This window comes from Hyaena hyaena, unplaced genomic scaffold, assembly GCF_003009895.1.
Source record: "Hyaena hyaena isolate Hyena2069 unplaced genomic scaffold, ASM300989v1 scaffold_87, whole genome shotgun sequence".
NCBI lineage: Eukaryota > Metazoa > Chordata > Mammalia > Carnivora > Hyaenidae > Hyaena > Hyaena hyaena.
This window is the reverse complement of record NW_024080718.1, coordinates 1,390,621-1,415,026: the sequence shown is the minus strand read 5'-3', so window position 1 is coordinate 1,415,026 and position 24,406 is coordinate 1,390,621. Positions and strand designations below refer to the sequence as shown.

The 24,406-nt window shown below is 40.6% G+C and overlaps 1 protein-coding gene across 1 annotated transcript in view; it reads right to left on the bottom strand.

Annotated features, from left to right (window-relative positions):
- Window positions 1-22,574, bottom strand: part of MSRB3 (methionine sulfoxide reductase B3) — a 162,353-nt gene extending 139,779 nt beyond the window's left edge. The window contains exon 1 of the mRNA XM_039234285.1: window positions 22,476-22,574. The gene's annotated coding sequence lies outside the window, so the exon portion shown is untranslated. The remainder of the gene's footprint in view (window positions 1-22,475) is intronic.
- Window positions 22,575-24,406: the final 1,832 nt, after the last annotated feature.

The following is a 24,406-nucleotide window of genomic DNA, read 5'->3' as shown; positions in this document are numbered from 1 at the left end:
TCACCCACTTAGCCCATCCATCCCTTCACCCAGCACCCCTCCAACAGCCCTCAGTTTGTTCTCTATATTTAAGAGTCTCTTATGGTTTACCTCCTTCTGTTTTTATCTTCTTTTTCCTTCCCTTCCCCTATGTTCATCTGCAAAATAAGTCAGTGAGAGAAAGGCAAATACCATATGATTTCACTCATATGTGGAATTCAAAGAACAAATAAGATAAGGAATTTTAAAAAGTTACTCAGTTCATCTATATACATTCCTGGGAAAACAATGTGCTAAGAGCTGATGAATATGCAAAGACATAAGATATAGTCTGTGCTATCAAAAAATATACGAACCTAGATGGAAACATAAGACAAAAGCTAAATGCCTTAATAGAGGTAGAAATAAAGTACATGGAATCGTAGAGAAAGAAATACTGCTTCCAACTACGAGGGCAGGAGTGGCAGGGAACCAGGGGTGCTGGGAGCCAAAGAAAAGCTATGTAAAGAGCTTTTTAGTTTTTTTAATATCTCTGGGGTTATCCATTTTTCATTTTTGATCTCAGGATCTCTTTACACTCCAAAAAACTATCAAAGACTCAAGATGTCTTTTGTTTATATGGTTATACCTATCAATACTTACTATGTTGAAAATTAAAATGAGTAATTTTAAAAATACTTACTTATTCAAAAAATACACATTTTTAAATGACATTTTTAGTGAAAAATAACTGCGTTGTCCAAAACACTAGTTTTTTATTTTTGCAAATCTCTTTTATATCTGGCTTAACAAAAAAACAACTGAGTTTTCATGTCTCCTGCATTCAGTCTGTTGTGATATGCTGTTTTGGTTGAATGAATAATATCTTCCCTCACTCAGGTAAGCTGTTGGAAAGGGAGGAATATTTTAATAACTTTTTCAGAGAATTATAGGAACTCTTCTCTGATATTATACCAAAACTCAACAAATGATAGTCTGAAACTATTATCAGTAAACTTTTCATACAATTAATTAAAACTCAATGATCTATATTGCATTTGAATGGATCTTCTAACTTGACATGATTTTGCACCATCATGCAATGTTCACTTGGGTTATGCAGATCTTTTATAAGTTGACACATTTCATTATCAATATCAAAAATTATATGCATTAATATCACTGCTGATTTCATCAGAAAAGTCTTTAAATATTGAGAAGCTGTCAAGCAAGCTCACAGAGGCAGACACAAGTTTTCCAAATTTTTATGTTTTACCTTGAAAGCTCAAATTTGCCACTGCCAACAAATGCTGTCAGTTGTTTTCCTTAAAGTGACAGCATCACTTCCTTCATTAAGAAAATGCATTCCGAATACCCAAGTCTAAATAAGCACAATTTGTCTGCTGGTCATTCTGTCAAGCAAAATGGTGTCTCAAATAACTGCACAAGTGCTTCGCCTAGAGATAACCACTGTTCTCTGGTACGCAGAAGCACTTTATAAAACCTTATTTCCCATGACTTCACACAGAGTATTACAAAGATGTAATCAAGGTCAAGATTTAATAAAATTAACATAAATTTTACTACTTCATCAAGGACATTCTTATGTAAAAATGGCTTCCTCCCCCCATGAGTATGCTAATAAAGAATAGAATGATTACTAATATCCACTTTTGCTTTTCCAACATCAGTGCAAATGTCAACACAATGAAAATGGGAAATAATATCTTAGTATTAGTAGAAAAATAGTTTGCCCTTAAAAGTGTCTAAGAGACTCTAAGGGTCCATATCTTAAGAACTGCTAGTCTGGCATATTGTTTGGCACATAGCCAGCACAGTAAATATTCAATAAATATTTGTGGAATAAATGGACAATGAACAGAGAAATATATGTATAATTTATCCCATAATGTTTAAGAAACAACAAGTGGTTAGAAAATAGTACCAGTAATCTATTTAGACTTTTTTTAATTTTTTAAAACATTTATTCATTTTCGAGAGAGAAAGAGACAGAGTGTGAGTGGGGGAGGGGCGGAGAGAGAGGGAGACACAGAATCCAAAGCAGGCTCCAGGCTCTGGCCTGTCAGCACAGAGCCTGACGCAGGGCTCGAACCCATGAGTGGTGAGATCGTGACCTGAGCCTAAGTCGGACACTTAACCAACTGAGCCACCCAGGCATCCCTGTATTTTGACTTCTTACTACTTCTAGAGGTAGTTAGTACATTTCCTATTTCATACAGTCTGTGGAAAAATGCAAAATGTTAAACTATTTTATCAAAATGAAGAGGAGAGTTATGACAGATTTCTGAAAGTAATAATCAGAATGCTACAACCCAAATTTTCTCAGCACCAATCTCTGAAATTCACAAAATCATATGACCCGATAAGGAAGAAGAAACCAAATTGTGAATTAGTGTTATAGCTAGAAAAGGGAAGTTAACTTGTTGATAAATTCACTCAACATTTATTGAACCTCTATCACATACATGGTAGTATTAATCATGTAATGTCCACCAACAAACACCTGCAAGTAGAATAACCAAAGAATTAGACCTTTTGGAAATGCTTGACAATAACAGAAATGTATTATTAAATAAGTTTAGAACTAGAAAAAAATCTTAGAGAACACCTAATACATAAGTTTTTGAACATAAGTCACCACCCACCACAGGTAAAATATTAGTTATGAAGTATTTCATAAGTAATTTGTTAAAAATTAACTTATTTATAGCAGCACTCTCAACAATAGCCAAAACATGGAAAGAGCCCAAGTGTCCATCAACTGATGAATGGATCAAGAAGATGTGGTTTGTCTATACAATGGAATACTACATGGCAATGAGAAAGAATGAAATCTGGCCATTTGTAGCAACATGGATGGAACTCGAGGGTGTTATGCTGAGCGAAATAAGTCAGGCAGAGAAGGGCAGCTACCATATGTTTGCACATATAGGTGGATTAGGAGGAACTTAATGCAGGACCATGGGGGAGAAGAAGGGCAAAAATAGTGGGAAAGAGGGAGGGAGGCAAACCATGAGAGACTCTTGAATGCTGAGAACAAACTGAGGCTGATGGGGGTGGGGGAGAGAAGAAGAGGGGGTGATGGACATGGGGGAAGGCACTTGTTGGGATGAGCACTGGGTGTTATATGGAAACCAACTTGACAATAAACTCTTTAAGGAAAAAAAATTAAAAACTTGAAAAAAAGAAAAATACCAAAAAAATTAACATATTTAAAAGTTCAATGTTTATTTATTTTTGAGAGAGAGACAAAGCATGAGTGGGGGAAGGAGCACAGAGAGAGAGGGAGACACAGAATCTGAAACAGGCTCCAGGCTCTGGGCTGTCAGCACGGAGTCTGACATGGTGCTCGAACTCATGAACCATGAGGTCATGACCTGAGCCAAAGTCCAACACTTAACCCGACTGAGCCACCCAGGCGCCTCAAGTTAACTTTAGATCCCAAAGTTTGAGAATAAGATTTTTAAGAAAACTAGGATGTATTTAGAGTTATCTCTTTAACAATGTCACCCTCGTTTTACGAGTTTTCTGACATGTTTTCTTGAGTGGGAGAGAGAAGAGCGGAGTTAGAACTCGCACCAGGAATGTGCAGCCTAGACCATCTGTTCCTCGAGTCTATAATCACAATCTGCCGTATGCCTATGTGAGTATGTTGCTCAGAAAATATCAGCCATCATGTATATCTCAGTGAACAAAAGTGGGAGAAACAATGAGCTGATCCAAATCTCTTATTTTGTAAACAGCAAAACAGAGATAAAGAGACTTCCCAAAGTTCAGACGGCCAGTTGGAGAAAAGGTTAGGCTAAAATCCCTCTTGTCTACATTCTGCAGCATCTACGTTTTATTATTCAGTTCACATAAAAAGTAAGAAAAGGACATAAAGAAGTGTACCTAATGCTGATAATGGAAAGGTTACACTGTGTCCAGTAGGGAACGCCAATGGTATAATTAAAACAGAATCAAGGACAAAAGTCCATCCTATTCTGCTGTCAATTATAACTTTACTAAACACTTTTTTTTTCAGGATTCCTATTTTGAAAAACATCTAGTCAAATACAGGGATTTATTCATTCTCATAGTAATATTCTATGACTTCTATCTTCAATATAAAACATAAATCTTTTTATTCTAAAATGTACACTGATTTCATAGCTCATAGCATCTACATTATATATGTTTCATCTAAAAAGTCTTTCTTAATATTTAAAAAGTGCCAACAAGAGAGCAAAATACATGTCAATCATTTGATTACTACAAAAAATGCCTTCGGAAATTTTCAGTATGGCTTTTTCATTTTGTTGCGTTTACATAGTGCAGTTCCCTTTTGGTTTTGAGTTCAAACTTTCTCACTGACTAGCTAGGTTTCATTTGGCACGTTTTGCTCTGAGCTTTGAGAATCATATCTGTAAACATGGAATTTACAACAGTTTCCTTGCAAGACTGCTACAAGAGAAGCACCTGGTGCAGAGACACCTCTAAATTAGTATCACTATTCCTTCCTTCAGGAACATTCTCTACTGATTATTCACTAATACTACTCTCCTATGGAATCTGCAGAACTGAATGTCAATGCCTCTTCAGGACATCTCATATAGTCGATTTTCCTTATTGAAAACATTCTGCACTTGTTCTTTCTTTTTTTAAAAAATTTTAAGTTTATTTGCTTTGAGACAGAGTGTGAGGGTGGGGGCAGAGAGACAGAGAGAGTTAATCCCGGCAGGCTATGCACTTTCAGCACAGAGCCCAATGCAGGGCTCAAACTCACCAACCATGAGATCATGACCTGAGCTGAAGTCAGACGCTTAGCCCAGGTACCCCTTCACTTGACTTTTCTATGACACTACACAGTATCATATTCTCCCTCCCTTTCCAAAAATCACTCCTCTATCTCTCATTGTATTCCCTTCTGATTTCCAAACTGTGATTATGCTTCAAAGCTACCTATTCAGTGCCCTCTGAATATTTCTCACTATTTAATCTCTTTCTTGCACATCTCACCTACTCCTACAACTTCAACCATGTGAAGACCTAACTCCAGCACCGAATCAAGCTCTACTGCTGCATCTTTTAAGATCCACTGCATAATAACATCAGCTTGCATCTGCATGCTGTGTTCTAATTTACAAGGCACTTTTATATACATCGTGATAGTCTTATATAGCTTACAAGAAAAATCTTCAGTCACACTTTATGATATTATTCAATATTTGGCACACATACATCTTACTTGATATTACTATTAATGATAATCATTTTTGAGCACCTGCACTAGGTGATTCTGTATGTGGGTATAGATCACTTAATGCTCTTATCCACCCTCAGGCAGGCATTCCTCTATGTTGTCATCATTAGTGCTATTTGCCAGGCATTTCTGGCTCTCCGCTTTTCAGGCAAATCAAGAATGTACTTCCTGACCAACTCCCTGTGATTGAGTGAGACCCCGTCATTAGTTTTTGGCAATAAGCTGTGAACATAAATAATAATGTATGTCACTTCTGAGCCACAGCACTTAATTGTTGCTATGAGACTCTCCAGAACTTTCTTTCCCTCTCCAAAAGTGACCAGCAATGTTCTATAATTAGACAGTGGCTGCTCTATTAACCATGATCCTGGAGGAAGAAGACATGGAACAGAATTCCCCCATCTGACAATGAATGTGCAATACAAACAAGAAATAAACCTTCAGTGTTTTAAGCCACTGGGATTTGAGGATTACACATTCCAGCAGAATCTCTGGTTCAGAGAATAATTTTCTGGAGGCCATAAGGCCAGGAAATGATGGAGCCAGAATATGAACCATAGTCTATGTTAATCTCTTCTACCACATGAAAGAATTCTTCCAGGGTAGGGACTCTTGTGCTCCAGATTGTTGTCCTTGTTGGGCAAAGAAAGGGTCTGGAAGGACCAATGTGAAAGACAATGAGACCACCTTGAAAAGCCCAGAATCTCTCTCATTAGTCAGCCTTTCTATTCCTAAATACCCCAAAGAGATTCTTACCTTGGTCAGAAAACATGGCTCTCCTCTCATATTAAGATATTAAAGGCTAGGAGAGACCTACTTCACCTTGGATCACCTGGAGATAACAAACCAGTCTCAATCCTTCAAGACTAAAGTTTTCACCCAGCTTCAAAACTAACTGAGTAGTTCTTGGTCACAATAAAATGCCTAAATACAATGAACTCAACTCCAGAAGTGACTGGAAAAAAGCTCCCTGAGCACTAACCATATTCGTTTGGTCTGCTTCTCTTATTGAATAAACAAGTCAATGATTAGATGCAGACCTCAGAAATACAGTGCCCTGATTTTAATCAATCTATGAAAAAATAAGAAGTAAAAACAATGCATTTGCCATGATGTGTATCCTTTCCAGTGGCCCAGAGATCATGACCGTGGGCCTAAGAAGAAGGAACTATAGCTCACTTTTCTTATCTGAAAGTAAATAATAAGTAAATAATAGGTATGGAAGTAACAATATGAGCACCTATGCACAGAGATTTGGCTGCGGTTTCAGAAGAGAAAGTAAACATTAGTAACATCACATTTTAAAACAAAAAGAACATTTATGTGTTCTTGCATGTTCTGTACAAGATGTACAGAAGGCCAGAAAGAAATGTAGAGGTAGGGGTAAGAATACCAGGACTTTCATTTTATAAAGTAGCATCAGGAGATACTAACCAGACCATAAAACACGAACTGACCCTTCGAATCCATTCTTCTTTCTTTGGGTTAGTGACAGAACCCTCTGAAATTTTAGCTGAATATACAGCTACTTTTCTCAGCCTCCCTTGCTGAGACCATGATACTAAATGTTGGCTGATGGTAAATAATCCGGAAGATTGTGTCCCCTCCTTTACAGACAAAGTCACTTACTTCAGCCACCCTCTTCCTCTGGGAAATGGCAACAACTGTAGCAGCATGCCTGGACCCAGCCACAGAAGCCACCTGAGTGGGAAGGTGGGCCAACCGTGGGCTATTACCTACCCTGGGCTCCTGTAGGAGAAAAAGAAACTTTTGCTCATGTAAGTCACTCTCCTTGGAATCTCTGTCACAACTGCTTGGCATGTAGCCTAACAACAGTTGATGAACAAATATATTACTTTTTGTTACAAAAGTGAACAGTAAGGGAATTTCAAAGTCAACAGCAGTAGACAGACTGGAAAAGAAAGAGCAAATAGATCCATTTTTCTCATGACTGGGGTATCATACAAAATAGATGAATCAAGAAGTAGTGCTCTAACTATATTGACTAAAATTAGTGAACTACCAGAATGATTTAAAAACATTACTCCAATAGAGTGAGACAGAGATGGAGTAGGGTGGAGTTGGAGATGGTTGCTTTTCATCTTAAGTACCATGTACCAAGAGCCATGTGCAGGTTTTTCATAAAAATAAAGCTTATACGTGCAAAAAAGATGCAATGCCTTAACGGACCATTTCATCTAAAGAAAGAGTTGCTAATATAGGCTGACTAAATCCTGCGCCTGGGACTATAAACTACAGTATCTATATCTATCACTGAAAGACTATTTTTAATGAGTTGAATATAAGCCCTAAACATATGTGTCCTTAAATCATGTCTCAAATATTTTAAGTTAGAACTCTGCCACTATTGCAGGAAAATAGAAAGTTTTAGCACCGGAAACTGCAAATAAATATTTGCTCTTGTACCATAGTTTTAGCATTCCTCCCCTCCAAGTTTACTTTCTATAGCAAAAAGTAAGAAAATTATAAAATGAAATTCTGATGGCATGTGCTGTGGCTTGAATCTGATAGAGAAGACAAAGGAGGAGTTTTATGAAAATGGATTCCTATTACACTGAAAGACAAATCTTCACAGCCTCTATCAACTATCCTTTGATACCAAGTTGGACTTAGGAGAGAGGAGAAGCCAATGAGATCTCAGAGTGAAAGAAATATAATATTTTCCAAAATGTTCTTTCTATTTTGTCCCACAGTGGTTTTCTTTATTAATTTTAGGTGATCAAATCATGTTTTTGAAAGAATTTGGGTTTTCCACATGCATCTAAAACAATTCATTTGTTTTGTTTCTTTACCAATTTATTATTCATAAACTCAACTTGCTTCTTTCTTTACTAATTTATTATTCTTTCTGTATTCCTGATCCTGTTAAAAACTACTCCAGTCCACCCAGTCATTAAACTTCAAATCTGAGAGTCATCCTCATTTTTTTAAATTGTAACCATTTATATCTAATTGACACAAAGTGCTATCAAATTTATTTCCAAGACACTGCTCAAATACATCCTTTTCTTTTCATCTTTCATCTAGATTGCAGTCACGGCCCCTTACTGGTCTTCCTGCCTCTAACCTGAGTCCCCTCATATCTACCCTCCCTACTGCTGCTAAGGTGCCGTGTACTAGTTCTGACCATGTCAATAACCTTGCTTCACGTGCTTTCACGCTCACTATCACCTCAAGGGAAAATTCAACCAATCTACCCAGGCATTCAAGACCTAGCAGCTTCAATTCTTGTCCTATGTGTATAACTTCTGCCCTCAACATTCCCTGGTACGCGATATGCTCCATGAACTCTCGTCCTTTACTTTGACTCTAGTACCTCACACAGTACCTAACCCCTAGTAGGCATTTGGTAAGTATTTTTCAATAAATAAATAAATACTCTGTTCTGGTGGTGGCCTACTATTTATCCTACCCTTGCCATACCACCCATAAACTCATAAGGAACGAACTTTCATTTTTATCCTTCAAGACCCAGTTTAGCCATCATTTCCTGCAGGAAACTTTCCCTTACGGTGGTTGCCCAACCTCTTCTCTGATCCCTTCCATTAGAAATGAATCAGCTCTTCTTCTATAGTACTTCCTACTTCAGTGCCTCTATTATTATAACTACTACTGCACGTTAGAGTTTCAGGTTTATAGATATGCCTCTCCTACAACCCCCTTGAGAGTAATCAGTGGTATTCACCATTGTAAAATGCTGTTTTAGCTCAATTAATGTTTTCATCAGACTAAACTCAAATGTCGCTTCCGGTTCTCCCTCATCTCTGTGCATAACATCCCAGGTCCCATAAGACTAGAGTCCTATGCTGTATCTAGGCAGAGCTGGGTTCAAATTCTGACTCCATCACTTAGCCCATGCAATAAATGCTTGAGCAAATTAGTTACTTTCTCTGATCCTCAGTTTCCTTACTTACATAATGTAGATCATAACACTTCATTAAGTTTTGGAAGGCTTAAATGAGGTAATGTTTTTGGAAGTAATTAGCAGGCTGCTCAATGAATTTTGCTCCCCTTACTGAGAAAGAAAAGTAAGAGATATTGTGTAGAGATAGAGATAGAAAATGAGAGAATATGTATGTATGTGTGCATGTGTGTGGATGTGCATATATGTACATACATGGCAGGGTTTAATTAGCTTAGTTTTGGACCCGATAAGAATGAGGCGCTTGTCTAACAGACAATTAAGATGTTTTCTATTACAGCAATATGTTTCAGTGAATGGCCCCCCCAAAAAATCATTATCTTTGACAAAAAAAATTTCAAGTTTTGCAATCAACTGTTTCAGTCAATCATATAAGAGTGATCTAACTTTATGTATGAATGACACTAACATACTAATAAAACAGAAATCTGACAAAGTAAACTTTTGGTTGACTCTAATTTCAACATTTCAATAAGAGTTAGAAAATACTGTTTCATTGCACCTAAAAATTGCCAATATCACTCACACTCAGAGACAAAACTGTTCTAGAATTTACAATGATTTTGCATCATGACTCAGAATTAGAGGTATTGAATTCCCAGTACCAACCTTGTGACTGATACTAATTTGTCACTTGAATGCCAGTAAATTCTATCATTCCTAGGCTCTTCTTCCAAACATAATGCTAACCACTTTTTACATTTCATAATTATACAATTATTTACACTAGGGTCATTCTACAAGAATTTCGCAGCCTCTTAATCATGCTTTAGTGGATTCCTCTTATCAATTAAATGTTGTTTTGCAAATAAAAGGCTAACGTGTTATATAACACTCTGTAATTCCTTCAGGTAACAGGAGAGCTCAGGAAACATGTATGCATATATTCTGGATGCGAGGGGGCGGCGGGGGGAAGACCTCTAGGATGAACTCTAGGGGAGCCTGGGTGGCTCAGACGGTTGAGCGTCCGACTTCGACTCAGGTCATGATCTCACGGTTCATGGTTCGAGCCCCATTTCGGGCTCTGTGCTGACAGCTAGCTCAGAGCCTGAAGCCTGTTCAGGATTCTGTGTGTGTGTCTCTCTCTGACCCTCCCCTGCTCACGCTGTCTCTCTATCTCAGAAATAAATAAAAAACATTAAAAAATTTTTTAAAAACCTCTAGCCAAATGATACAATGATCATAATATCCTTAAGAACAGTAAAGCTGAGGTAGAAAAAGTATGATGATAATCACTAAATGCAGTAGAAATGCAGTAGCTGTTACATAATTAAATGTAATACGTTCTCTCCTTAAAAGAGAAAAACACACATCTCTCCTTAAAAGAGATAACATATAAAAATAACACTTCTACAATATCCATGTGGATCTATAGCCCCACTTCAGTTAACAAAGGCAGAGCAGAAAAAAATAAAAGAATCCAAAACTCCTCCTGCAGAGAAGAGACAAATGCTATTTATTGTATCCTGGTTTTTTTCAAATTTAGTAATTAGATTAGTTTAGGCTCAATGATTTTTTTTCAACACCTTTTCAAGGTCACAGAACTTAAAATATGTCAACGTTTCAAATCCCTATGAGATAGAAAAGCAAATAAAACACAGAAACCAGATGGCAAAATATTGAAAACTGAGGGAAAAGATCCTAAAAAGAGGATGAAACGACAGGGCGAGGCATGCCATCACATACGTCCACCATAACATAAAATATAAAGGATTTAAATGCACCTACTAAAAAATGATTCTCATAGAGAGTTACAAAACGAATGACAGGCAGGGATTTTTTAAAAACCGGAGACAGAGAGAGCCTGCACACTTGCATACACGTACACACCACACACACAAAGGTGGCAGTACAAATAAATATCTTTTAAAGAGAACGGAGAGGAAACTGCTCCCACGCTGGAAAGTGAAATAGGAAAAACCCGCTCTGAAATACTTCTGCTAAACAAAGTATGGAAGAAAAGGCCAATCCCAACTCCTCTCCTGTGCAAACATTGTTCTTGCAAGTGTAGTGCAAGAGAATCCAGCAGATTCCTGCCAGGATTGCAAACAGGCACCCGGGCCAGAGAGCAGGTAGGTCACAAGTGTAAAGAGCTGAATAACGGGCACAGGGTATATGTGGAGCCAACAGTTAAGTCTGGCAAGCACTTCCTGGCGTGGAACGCACACCGAGCAGGGCTTCTGAGGCAACGCGTGTGCCTAGCAGACCACAGATTCGGGGAGCACTGCCAGGGCGGACTTCTGTAAAAGACGGGCAAATGTAGGAACCTAGGCGTGCCACCCTGGAAACTGTGGACGTCACTTCACTAAGAGACAGACACTGAACCCTGAAAGCACCACTTCTTGTTCCGGTCACATCCAGTTCTGATGCTCCTTCCCTACACCATGGCCCCCGGAGTCAGAAAATTAAACTACAGTAAACCTAAACTTTTCTCTTCTTCCCTTTTATCACCCTGAAAGATTAGGAAAAACACACATCAAACTCAGCTACAAGGCCTCTCCCTTCCCAAACTGGGCAAGCCCACCATGCATTCACCCTTCACTCTGTTTAACAGACAGATGCTAGGGACAAAGTGAGAAACAATATGCCTTGGTCCCTGTCTCTGTGAGGCTGATGTACTGTGAGATAGATACTATTAGCAAGTGCAAAAGATCACAGAGAAACAAAGGGGGCATAAATATCCGTAGTAACAAAAGGAAGTAGTCTAGTTGTATTGGGGTGGCGGGGGAGAAGGCAGGACACAGGGAGGGCATAAGAAAGCCTTCCTGAAGGTAGTAACATTTAAACTAAGAATAAAAGATAAAAGTGTGTTGCCCATATTAAGAATGGAGAAACAAGGGGCGCCCGGGTGGCTTAGTCGGTTAAGCGTCCGACTTTCACTCGGGTCATGATCTCGCGGTTCGTGAGTTCGAGCCCCGCGTCGGGCTCTGTGCTGACTGCCAGCTCAGAGCCTGGAGCCTGTTTCAGTCTGTGACTCCCTCTCTCTCTGACCCTCCCCTGCTCACATTGTCTCTCTCTTTCTCTCCTAGAAGTAAAAAAAAACAAAACAAAAAAACAAATCATAGTCATACAAATTATTGAGTTCCTTGGGTCTGTGGGCCTCATCGCAATATATGAACTCTCATGGTAACACGGTACCTCCTTGATAAAGTTGCCATGAACAGTAAATATGTTAATATATGTAAATAGCAAACACTTAGACTAGTGTCTGGCACAGTGAGTAGACTAGTCACATCTATATGTGCATATTTTCTATTATTATTATCACTACCATTATTCTCATTATTTTGGATATATGGATGGTGAAGAATAGAAGCAGTGGGAAAAAATACAACTATTTGACTTCAAAGGAAAATATGCTTCCTTTGTGAAAGGAGCAAAAAATAAATAAAAAGTAGAAAAACATACATATAATAAAAGAAATGTTAATCTTTTAAAAATGAGTTACATACACCAATATGGGTAACACAAATATAATGTGATAGGGGCAGAGGGGAAGCAAGTCACAGAAGTTACACACAAATGACACCATTAATACAGACCTCCAAACATACAAAAGTAAAGAATAAAATATGTAGAGGGGCGCCTGGGTGGCTTAGTCGGTTAAGCGTCCGACTTTCGCTTAGGTCATGAACTCGCGGTTCGTGGGTTCAAGCCTCCCCTGCTCACGCTGTCTCTCTCTCTCTCCTAGAAATAAATAAAAATTAAAAAAAAATTTTAAAAATTAAAAAAAGAATAAAATATGTAGAGATAGATATACCTACGGTAAAACTATAAAAAAAAAAAAAGCAAGAGTGTATCAGTTATCATTTGTGTTAAGTGATCATCACAGAATGCAGGACTGTGGGTACTGTGAGCAGAAGGAAGCTGTGAATGAAGGTCACACAGGCAGCTTTACCATTCCACTTGTGAAGCTGAGTGGGGATACTATATTTTTAAAAATTACTCTTTATGTCTTATAATTAGTCTCTTTGCGCATGTGAAATATTTATAATAAAAAAGGGCAAAAATTTACTAATATATTTTAAAGGCAAGGGATTTTTTTTTTACCTAATTAGTGAAGTTTTTTTTCTTCCTTAAAACTCAATGGAGATTTTCTTCTTAATCATTAAGAGCATAGTAACTAGTTTAAGAATTAAATATATTTCAGGGTGCCTAGGTGGCTCAGTTGGCTGAGCGTCTGACTTTGGCTCAGGTCATGATCTAATGGTTTCATAGTTTGAGCCCTGTGTAGGGGGTTCTGTGCTCACAGCTCAGAGCCTGAGGCTGTTTTGGATTCTGTGTCTCCCTCTCTCTCTCTGCCCCTCCCTTGCTCGAGCTCCCTCTCTCTCTCAAAAGTGAGTAACTGTTAAAAACAACTTTTTCAATTAAAAGAAAGAACTAAATATATTCCTAGGATGGTCAAAAGCAAATTCTACTAGCAGTGTACCCTAATTAAAAGAGGACTATTCCTATCTGAGATACATCATCAAGCCTAAATAAGCAATTCTTAGCTATACATTTAGAACCAACATAATTTCTAGTGCTTAATGCCTTTACTTCAAATGGGATACCTAATATGATGCTTCTAATAGACTGTAATCTATCCTCTAAATAAATACTAAATCTTTAAAAGGGTTATGTAACTTTGCTTATGGATCAAATTACTGAGCACATTAGGCTACAAAGTTCAAACAGAAGATCTTAGTCATAGAATAATATTTATACTTAATTCCACAAAACAGACTTGAACCAAGCAGAAACAAGAGAAGACATAATTATGTATAATTTAATAATTATATCATTTCCATTAAACATTATGAAAACTACTTGGAGCCTTTGAGACAACCCATACACTACAGAATCTTACATATTAGGTATTACTCAGTCCAACCGGTTCATTTTGCAGATGTGAAGATTTAGGCACATAGAGTTTACATGCCTTAGGCAAGAACAGGACTAGGAAAACCCAGTCTTCCAATTCGCTATATCCAATGTTCTCTTTATCGCAATACACTGATTCCTTTGCAACATGAACATATGCAGGATGCAAATATACTAATGAGTCTGCAGTTTTTCAACTGGCTCTGCAAACTGATAAACATCCCCACCTCAACCATGTTCTCCCTGCTCCTACTGTGGCCTAACCAGAGGGCATATGGGAAGGACGGCAGTGCCTGCACCTTGTCATTCTCAGTTACTGTGAGGCCAGGGCCCCCAGGCTACCTGTGGTCCCTCAATCGCTGTCCTGTCTAATGTTCTGGACTGTGTACAGGGAGATACAGCCCTACCTTCCTTTCCTTATACACACTAATCTAAAATAAAATATCCACCTGTGATAGTCACTGTAGATCGCTCTCAAGCCCAACCAAGCCCAGCTCTCTGACAATCAAACACAATAATTAATTAAGAGGAATTAAAAAAAAAAAACCATAAAAGTCATGGCTCCCTGATTTATACAAAAGCTGTCCTGATATTTTTTAAAGACTCTAACATGCAGCACAGGCTCATCTTGGTTGGTTTGCAGGTTTTTTCCCTTTAAATAAAATAAACTGACCTAAAAAGCCATTAAGATTCATCGTGTAATTTACTGTAATAGAAGACAGTTATGCCATAACAGAGACATATGTATTTGTATGCAAATAACCTATTAAATTTCATCCTAAACACAGGAGGCTAGCCCTAAGAATGAGGCTCTTATGCCTGAAAATGTAATTTTTAACAAGTATTCATATACTAAGCCCTGAGACTGCGTCACAGTCCGGGCTCAGCATAAAGTGCACTGTCTGGCATAAAACAGCCAAGTGCTGCTGCAGGAGGGCGTTGAGATTCCAAACTTCCAACCACGGCTCAGATTTTGAAACAAAACTCTCCACCACATCCTAAAGTGAGCTGACAACGAGCCACTGAAAGCTAAGACCAGAACCTCTCTGCAAGTATCCACACAGCACAAAATCAAGCCGTCGGTAGACTCTGTACACCCTAATGTCCACACACGTGTATGCTCCAAACATGAGAATGCAGCTTTTTTATGTTAAAATAAACCTCATTTAAAACTTCAATAGTGGCCCTTTGCTATTAGGCATGTTCTCACTCAACAGCCGCTAAAAGCACAAATACTAGCACATGGGAGGGTTCCCTTTTTAAAATTAAGGTAGAAAGTATTCTGAATACACCACACTGAATATAAACCTGTCATTTTAGACAAATGTTATGAACAGTGTACTATTTTTAGAAACAGAATCAGGTTATACCGTTGGTCAGGAAGCCAGGCCCTGAGAACACATTTCCTATACCAGCATTATTCCTCTATTTCACTTGCAGTCATCTTCGTATCTTACAAGCCTCTCCAGTTTGTGCAACTCAAGACCTCTCAAAGAAGTAACTCCCCTCTGCCTTCCTTCACAAAGTCACGTATCAAGAAACTGTCTCGCGGTTTCCAAGTCAGCCCTCAGCTGGGTAACCCATTCTTACAAATGCCAGGTAACAATGCTGCTCTAGACCACCATGGCCAAATGTCAGAGACCAGTGTATGGCGGCCCAGGTGGCCAACTCAAGTGTTCAAGATCTTGAAGGGGACATTTGAAAAGATCAGAAAAACACAGCATTCTGCAAAAAAGAGGTAGGGATGTGATTTATTATCATTTTTTTAAAATTTTAGTTTAGGAAATCATCAACAATGGGGCATCTTGGTGACTCAGTCAGTTAAGCGTCCTACTTTGGCTCAGGTCATGATCTCATAGTTCGTGGGTTCGAGACCCACATCAGGCTCTGTGCTAACAGCCAGCTCAGAGCCTGGAGCCTGTTTCAGATTCTGTATCTCCCTCTCTCTCTGACCTTCCCCTGTTCACGCTGTCTTTCTCTCTCTCTCTCAGAAATTTTAAATAAATAAATAAATAAATAAGAATTTAAAAAGGAAATCGTTATTTTATGGATAAGAATTTGATCATGGCAATGATAAGTGCCCATTGAAAACAACAACACAAAAAAAGCCAAAGAGCACTTCATCTGGTGGCAATCACATTGGCTTCATGTGCTTGGGGAAGGTAAAGGGAGAAATGAGGAGGAGACAGAGTAAAATGTGTGTTCAAGCCCAAATGAATCACTTGTGGGAAGCTCAGAGGATAGAGAAAAGCAAGGCTTGGTGATGAGAAAGACATTTAAGGAGTTAGTCCCTTATCTTAGGCAAGATAAGCCACTGGAGAGGTCAAGAAGGGAAGACATAGCAACAATTTTGCAGTTTGGGAAGGTCTTTCTGGCTGCAGTATCCTTTGTTCAAGGCTTCCCATGTACTATTCGTGGAGTGAGTAAATGTGATGTCCCCTAAACAAGGAAGTTCACGGACAAAACGCCATTTACTAACTGGGAATCTTTCAGAGCCAGATGAAACTGCATCTTGATGATGCTTTTCCTGTCCCCACCCTCTTATTCCAGTCAACAAAAATGTTTTGTTTTCTTCTCCCCTTTATTTTTAATCTTATTTACTCTTGTTTATTTTAACTGTACTGCTTCATTCTTTTTTTTTTTTTCAGATGTTTATTTTAGAGAGAGAGAGCGCAAGAGTGAGCAGTGGGGGCGCAGATAGAGAGGTAAAAAGAGAGAATCCCCAAAAGGCTCCCCACTACCAGCGCGGAGTGAGATGCAGGGCTCAAACACACGAAACATGAGACCCGTGACCTGAGCCAAAACCAAGAGTCAGATGCTTAACGGACTAAGCCACTCAGGTGTCACAAACGTTTTATCTCCAGACCCAAAACTTCCATTTCTAATTCAGCTACTTGTCTCCACATCAATATTCTACCAGCACCTCAAATGCAACAGATCTAAAACAAACTCGTTTTTTATCCCCACCCACAAACCTCCTGAGTTCACATTCTTGCAATCACCCAGGCCTAATGTCTTTCCATCATCCTTTCTCCATCCCTCTCTTTCACCATCTCCAATTAATTGTTTATTTCTGTCCAATCTACATCAGGAACACTCCTCTAATCCCATCGCCACTACCCTAGCTCAGGTCTTCATTCTCTAAGAAAAACTTGGGGCACCTAGAAGGCTCAGTCAGTTAAGCATCTGATTCCAGCTCAGGTCACTATTTCATGGTTCATCAGTTTGAGTTTTGCACACGGATGACTGCCATCAGCACAGAGCCTGCTTCCCATCCTATGTCTCCCTCTCTCTCTGCCCCTCCCCTGCGTGTGCGCTCTCAAAACTAAACATTTAAAAAGAGAAAATATCTTATAACCCTTCTTTATTAGTCCAATGGTTTCTTTCCTGATTCAATTCACCTTTTGGATTATTAGATAATATATCTTATACTCCAACTTTGATTATAATATTTTGAGGACACAAAAAAACTTCTATCTCATAGCTTACTAACCCAATCCAAATTTTCTAGCCTCGCGTTAAAAGCCCTCCATGTTCTAGGCCGCACCTAACCTTCAATCTTTTATCTTCACACTGTTCCCCTTCATATATGCTCCAATGTTTTTCTACACCTGCCCTCTCTATCTGATCCGGTAAATATTGGGTACTCAACACAAGTTGACCCCTTCCACATCAGTTTGCTATATTCTGTTTCCCCATCCATCTTGGTTTGCAGGAAAAGATCCTATCATTCTATACATGTGATTATCACACAGGAAATTAGAATGTTCATGGAAACGCCTATAATATCTAAAAACCAGGCAAGGACTGAGAAAGACTGAGCTCTAACGACTGAAAAAGAAGGCAGTGACAAGCAGGATGCCATATAAGCTTCAGAACATTTGAAAAAGCTGGAATCATTATACCCGGGATGATGGATGCTAACAGCCTATCCAAATTCTTCTAGATGATTCATTTGTCTAAAAGAACTTATAGTCTCATGAAGAAGGTGAATACGTATGGATTTGATAATGCAAGATGATAAAACCATGCTCTAATCAGGGTACCAAACGTCTTGAAAACACAAGGAAATGACAATTCAAGAGGTGAAGAAAGCTTCATAAAAGACCATGAGATGGAGCTTTAAGGACAGGTTACAAGAGAAAAGTATTCCAGACAGCAGAAGCAGTCTAAAGGAAAGTAGAGATGGAAAATGGTAGACATGTGTGAGAAACAGGAAAATAACTAAGGAACCCCCTCAACTATTACTATTTTGAACGTCTCTAATTATTACTTAGATAGTTTAAATGAATTCACCCTTAAGAGCTATTTGAGGGACACCTGGGTGGCTCAGGTGGTTGAGCATCCGACTTCGACTCAGGTTATGATCTCACGGTCCATGGGTTCGAGCCTCGCGTCAAGCTCTGTGCTGACAGCCAGCTCAGCCTGGAGCTTGTTTCGGATTCTGTGTCTCCCTCTTTCTCTGACCCTCCCCTGCTCACGCTGTCTCTCTCTCTCTCTCTCTCAGAAATAAATAAAACATTAAAAAATATTTTTAAAAAGAGCTATTTGAGCTCCGCATTTTAATTCAGTGAATTCCTAAAATATGCAGAGTATCTGAAGGACAGATCAGCTGTCACTAAACAGGATTTCCACAAGTCAGGTGGGTCCCAAGCTGCGCTGTAACTCCTGCAGGTAGTGCACCCCACTCCTCTCCCCCCCCTCTTACATCCCAGAGGCTCCCCTTCAGCATTCCTGCCTCAGTATGAATGAACTGCCCTAACATCCTAGGATCCCAGTGAGGCTGGCACACTCTCCTCCACACACACTACAATCAAGAGAAAATTATACCTTTTAAGGACTAACAACGCCATAATACAAAATGTAAAAATGCAAAATCAAACCATGTCAATGTCTGCAGAACACGCTACAAAGAAATCTAGAATTAAAAGAGACCTTAGGGTAAATGTGTGTGAACAGTGTGGCCCACACTATGTCTATCGGGTTCTTTCTCTCAGGAATTTAGGGTCAAGTCTCAATGTATTAGTCTCTCCCTGTGCTTGGAACCAAGGGACGCGTAAATACTCAGGGGCTGCTCAGCAGTCACATTCAACCATGAACACAGGAAAGCAGGAAAAAAAAAAAAATGGTCAGCAAAGAGAGAACAATGAAGCAAAGAAAGTCAAACAGTAGAGAGCAGAAAAGTTCCAGGTTTTCCAGTCCCTGGTCCCTAATAAGGTCTGTCTGCATTTGGCTCCCAACAAATTTCTTTCTTTCGTTTTCTTAAAACTAGTTCATGTTCATTTCTGTTACTTGCAACAGAAGCTGAAATGAGGCAATAACCAAATCCTCTATAAAGTCAATTGGTTGATTTATTACTGGCCTAACTTTTCTATAACTTCTTTTCTTTTTATTTGCATTTCCTTAAGAGCCATAAACATGACTTTGGTATGCTATAGAGAAAGTACATGAACAAGGAGCCGAGATCACGCAGAGCATTTTAAAAGACAATCTCATCAGGCCCAGGAAGGAGAAAATATAAGAATATCCAAAGTAAAGGCTTGAGATGTTTGTATAGCAATCACAGATGCTAACTAACAAATGGTAAATTAAATAGCTATCTGATTACCCTCCTATCCAAACTCAACTTAATTCTGCGTAAGCAAGATGGGTAGGTCCGAGTATGATCAATAGGGCATTTTGTAGGAATGTAGGGCATTTCATCTGGAGTGCCTCCAAACAACTAGTCACAGGCCTCCAACTCCAGAAGAGTTTGGGTGCTCTACAGTGGTATCCCTAACCCAAACACAAATTCCAAAACTGAATACCAGACCATCTTAGGGCCTGGGCTTAACTGTCCCCAAAGAGCAGTGAGACATTTATGCTATGACATAACCAGCACTCTCTGCTACTAGAGAGGGAAAGAGAAAGTAACAGAAGCTTACTGTCACGGACCTCTGTCTAGGGGTGTGCATCTGTGCGCACAGGCCAGGTATCAAGATGACCCCGAGGCAGATCCAGGCTCCCCACACCTGGATCTATGCCAATCATTTCTGACTACAGGTAGACCAGTTTAACATGCAGAGCAAGTAAGAGTCTGAATCAGAAGTAGTCAGAAGTCTGAATCAATGTAGTGTGGGTAACTCTGCGACATTTAATAAACAATAACAATATTACAGTATCCTGGAGTCAGAAGGGACATGGAGACATGTCCAACTTCATCACTTTACAAAGAAGGAAGCTACTAAACATCTGAACCAAATCCCCAACTATTAAGTTAGCACGGGTGAGATAAAAAAAACAAAGAATTGCAACCAGATAACAGAACGAAAAGAGCATTATTTCCTAAAGTTCCTCTTTAATAGTTGAAATTTCATTTTTAATTAAAAAAAATAAATGCATTAGAATATGTGGGGAAAACCCATGAAACTACTGTTGGGATCTCTTTTTTGCATATTCTTGTTACTTGGGTTTAGCGAAACAGGAAAGACTTCTGACTTAATGGGTTAACACTTTAGTGAAGATATTAGAACAAGCACCTTTAACAACCAAAAGGACCATGAGTTGATTCAAAACCTAAATTATGTTGTATGTTTGCAACCTTGGCGGACAGGCAGTTTAGGCACTGTGACAAAATTCTCTATGGCAGAGAGCTACTTATTTTAATATAAAAAATTCCAGACGTTCACACAGGGCCCTAATAAAAGTCACCAGAAATTAGACTTATATGTCAGCGGGGACCAAAATTAAGAGAATGAATGTTTAAATGGTCCAAATATAAATGTGATGTTCAAAATTGCTGGCAAGGGGCCATGGTACAGTGGATTTGGGTCTTCAAGGGCTTCTTTACCACAAGTATTAGGTAAGTCAACATATCACTGAAGGAAAAAAAAAAAAAAACAACTATTCCCTGGTAGTACAATCCACTCTTTATCCTGCAGCACAGTATCTTCTAGACGACCACTAATAAAAAGTGCTGTTAGGACCTGTTGTATTTCCCAAGAAGTACTATTAAAGGTACTCCTAAAATATGAATCCATAAAAGCAGGTCTTAAAAAAAAACAGTACTAATCAGTACTGTTTTCAATCATGAAACTGCTATCATTACTTGAATTAATATTTATAAACTGCACATTTAATAAAGTTAAACATTTTAAGAATCTCCCATTAATCTAAATTGGCAATTTTATAAATTACATGAATACCGAAGATTTTTTATAAAGGAGACCAACTTTTAAAATCTATTTTGCCACCAATGTTACCAAAGGAAATATTAAGAGACAGACCAGAGGGTTCTGAATATAATGTACGTTTAATAGAGTCAGTTTTCAACTAATTTATTAAGTCCTAATTGTTAGTCGTATCTAATGTTGACAATTTAGTCTACTGGTGGTAAAACTCAAAGCAAACTAAAATTGTCTAATCTCAACTGAGGATTTGTTCTATCAGTCCAGAAAAAAAAAATTAAGAACTGACAAGCTCTGATGATTAGTAAGATAAATATCAACGTTCGTGCAATTTCACATTTACCAAAAACTCTACATTTGTCATTTCAAATGATTACTCTTATAATAACCTTATGTAAAAAAAAATCCTAATATTTTCCACGGGATTTAAAGAACGATCTTCAAAAATTATTGTGTTAAGACTTCAGAATTACCACTATTATAGTCCTAAACCAAGGAAGGCAGGAATGGTACCTTTCGCTCACATACGTTTGACTTTAAAACAGTCCACTGTAAAACTTACAAAACAGATTTGGATGCCTTTTTTTCCGCTTAAAAACAACAAGACTGGTACCTGGCATACTCGGGATTTTGTTCGGTTTTGGCCTATTAGATACCAGCGGGGCCCGCGGAAGCCCGAGCCCGAGGCGCGGGCGACGCGGCGCGCGGCCGGGCGCCCCCGGTGCCCCCTCCACGCCGCCCGCCGCTCCCGGCTTTCTCCCTGCGCGCCGGCGCCCCACGCCCCTCCCGGACGCCCGGCGGAGGCGCGGGCCTGGCGGGCGCATTCCCACGCGCCCCGGCCCGTTATCCGCGCGGCCACTTCGGCGAGGCAGTCCTGCCCCGAGCTGAGGGCTCCGGGTGGCGCGGCGCCGCTCCCCTGCCCCCTGCGGGCTGCCGCGCCAAGCCCCTCCCCGGGGGCCCGCGCCGGGCGAGAGCGTCCCTCGGGCTCAGGTTCGCACCGGGGACGAGATAAGGTGTCAGCCAGGCGGCCAGACGCCTCTCGCAGGCGGGGGCGAAGCGAGCCTGACCTCCTTCCATCCGCTCCCCCCCCCCACCCCCGAACGCCTGCGCGGGGCGCTCCCCTTCCGCGCCCCTCCCGGGCTCAGGAAAGGGGGCGTCCCCGCAGGAATCTGAAGGGGGCGCAGCCCGCGCTCCGAGGGGACCCGGGATCGGGGTCACACCTCAACTCGGCACGAATAGGGTGGGAAGGGGGAGGTGAGGCGGGGAAGGAGCCCAAACTTACCTGACTGCGCGGCTTCCCGCGCCGCAGCCGCGGCCAGCCAGAGGCAGAGGCAGAGCGAGAGGGGGCGCGGGAGGGTCCGCCGTGGGCTCATGGAAGGGCCGGGGCGCCGCCGCCGCCGCCGTCCGAGCCTCGCTGCGTCCCTCCCTCCCTCCCTCCCAGGCTCCGGGCGACGGACGGGGCGGCGGGAGGCATGACGGGAAATTCCTGGGCACGGGCAGCCGAGTCCAAATATGAGCATGGGAGACGAGCGAGGGAGGACCGCGGAGCGCGCCCGCCGCGGACGGGGCCCGCTGCCCGGCCTCGGCGGCCGCCAACTCCCGCCTCCTCCGAGCCCGCCGCCGCCGCCGCCGCGAGCGGGCGGTGGAATCCCTCGGCCAGGGAGCATCTCTCTCTAGAGTTGAGGCCCAAGAGCAGCGCCAAGCGCCCCACCCAGGTCCCACCTGAGACCCCTGAAGGGGTAGAAAAGAGAGAGAAACCACCACCAGGAGACAGCGAGCCAGCGGCCCGCCGGAGGACGCGTAAGGGGGTTGAGACTGTTGCGCTGCCCCTAATCAGTTGAGAGCTTTGGGTAAAGAGGGGATAAAAGGATCTGGCAAATACTTCTCTGAGTGTGGGAGGGTGAGGCTGGAGCGGCACGGCCCGCTCGGCACGTGCAGGTGAGCCATCCAGTACACAACAAACAGGCATCCCAAGACCTAAAGCCACCCTCCTGCATTCCAGGTGAGCGGGGCCCGGACACCGGGTGTGCGGGTTCCCCGGAGGGCCAGAATCACAAAGGGACTCTTCCCAAGCTAATATCTGAACACTATACATGGAGTTTAGGCAGGCTACGCGACATCAGTGTTCGAAATAGCCAAATGTCGATGTTGAGACCAGTCGTCCTTTCCTCCACCAACCTCTCTTCAGCCCCTTACACTGGTTTTGCATTTGTTGTAGCTTGTCTAAAAGGCAATGTTGAAATTTATTCCAAAGGTGCTACTTCTGGTGACCAAAATGTCAGTCCCAGATGTTTAATTACAGGCCCAACCCATTATTAGTTCCCGGACTTTTCTTTGGCACTGATAACGCCTTCAGCAATCAAGTCCAAATGACCCTTAGCTTTTTAAGACAACATAATTACGTCTTAAGTACTGTAATTTATTATTCTTTTCTTTTTTTAAATTTTTTAATGTTTTATTTTTGAGAGAGAGATGGAGACATCATGAGCAGGGGAGGGTCAGAGAGAGAGGGAGACACAGAATCCGAAGACAGGTCCAGGCTCTGAGCTAGCTGGCAGCACAGAGCTGGACGCGGGGCTTGAACCCACAAACCGTGAGATCATGACCTGATCTGAAGTCGGATGCTTAACAGACTGAGCCACCCAGGTGTCCCTATTATTATTTTCTTATTCACACTAACGGGACAGGCCCTGGAGATGCAGGATGTCATATGATTACTTATGACCATTTTAAGATGCTACAGAAATGATTCATTGATGCAAAATTCTTATGGGGTAAGTGTCAAACAGATTTAGAGTGGATCATTCTAACATGAACTAAAGTATGGTAGTTTGTACATCACACTACTTGTTTGAAGATGCTATGTTTGAAAATCAGAAACTTCAAAGCAAACTTAATTCTGGCAAAGTATTAAGGCCCATATGTCAAAAGCGAGTGCATTTGCAAGTGGCTCCCTTTAAATCATCTGGGACTGAGAAACACAACATCCCATGAATTACTCCTGGCAAATGGGCAGATTTCAGCCTTCATGTACTAGCAGTGATAATGAGACTGAAGGCAGATGACCTAAGTAAACTAAGGGTAAATAAACTGTAATACACTAAATAAGGGATTTAAAAGACACACGGTATTATTATATTATCAATTTAGCTACCTAGAAGCTGGGCAGTGGGAAGGGAATTCTCAGGAAAACTCTCAAGAATTCCATCCCTT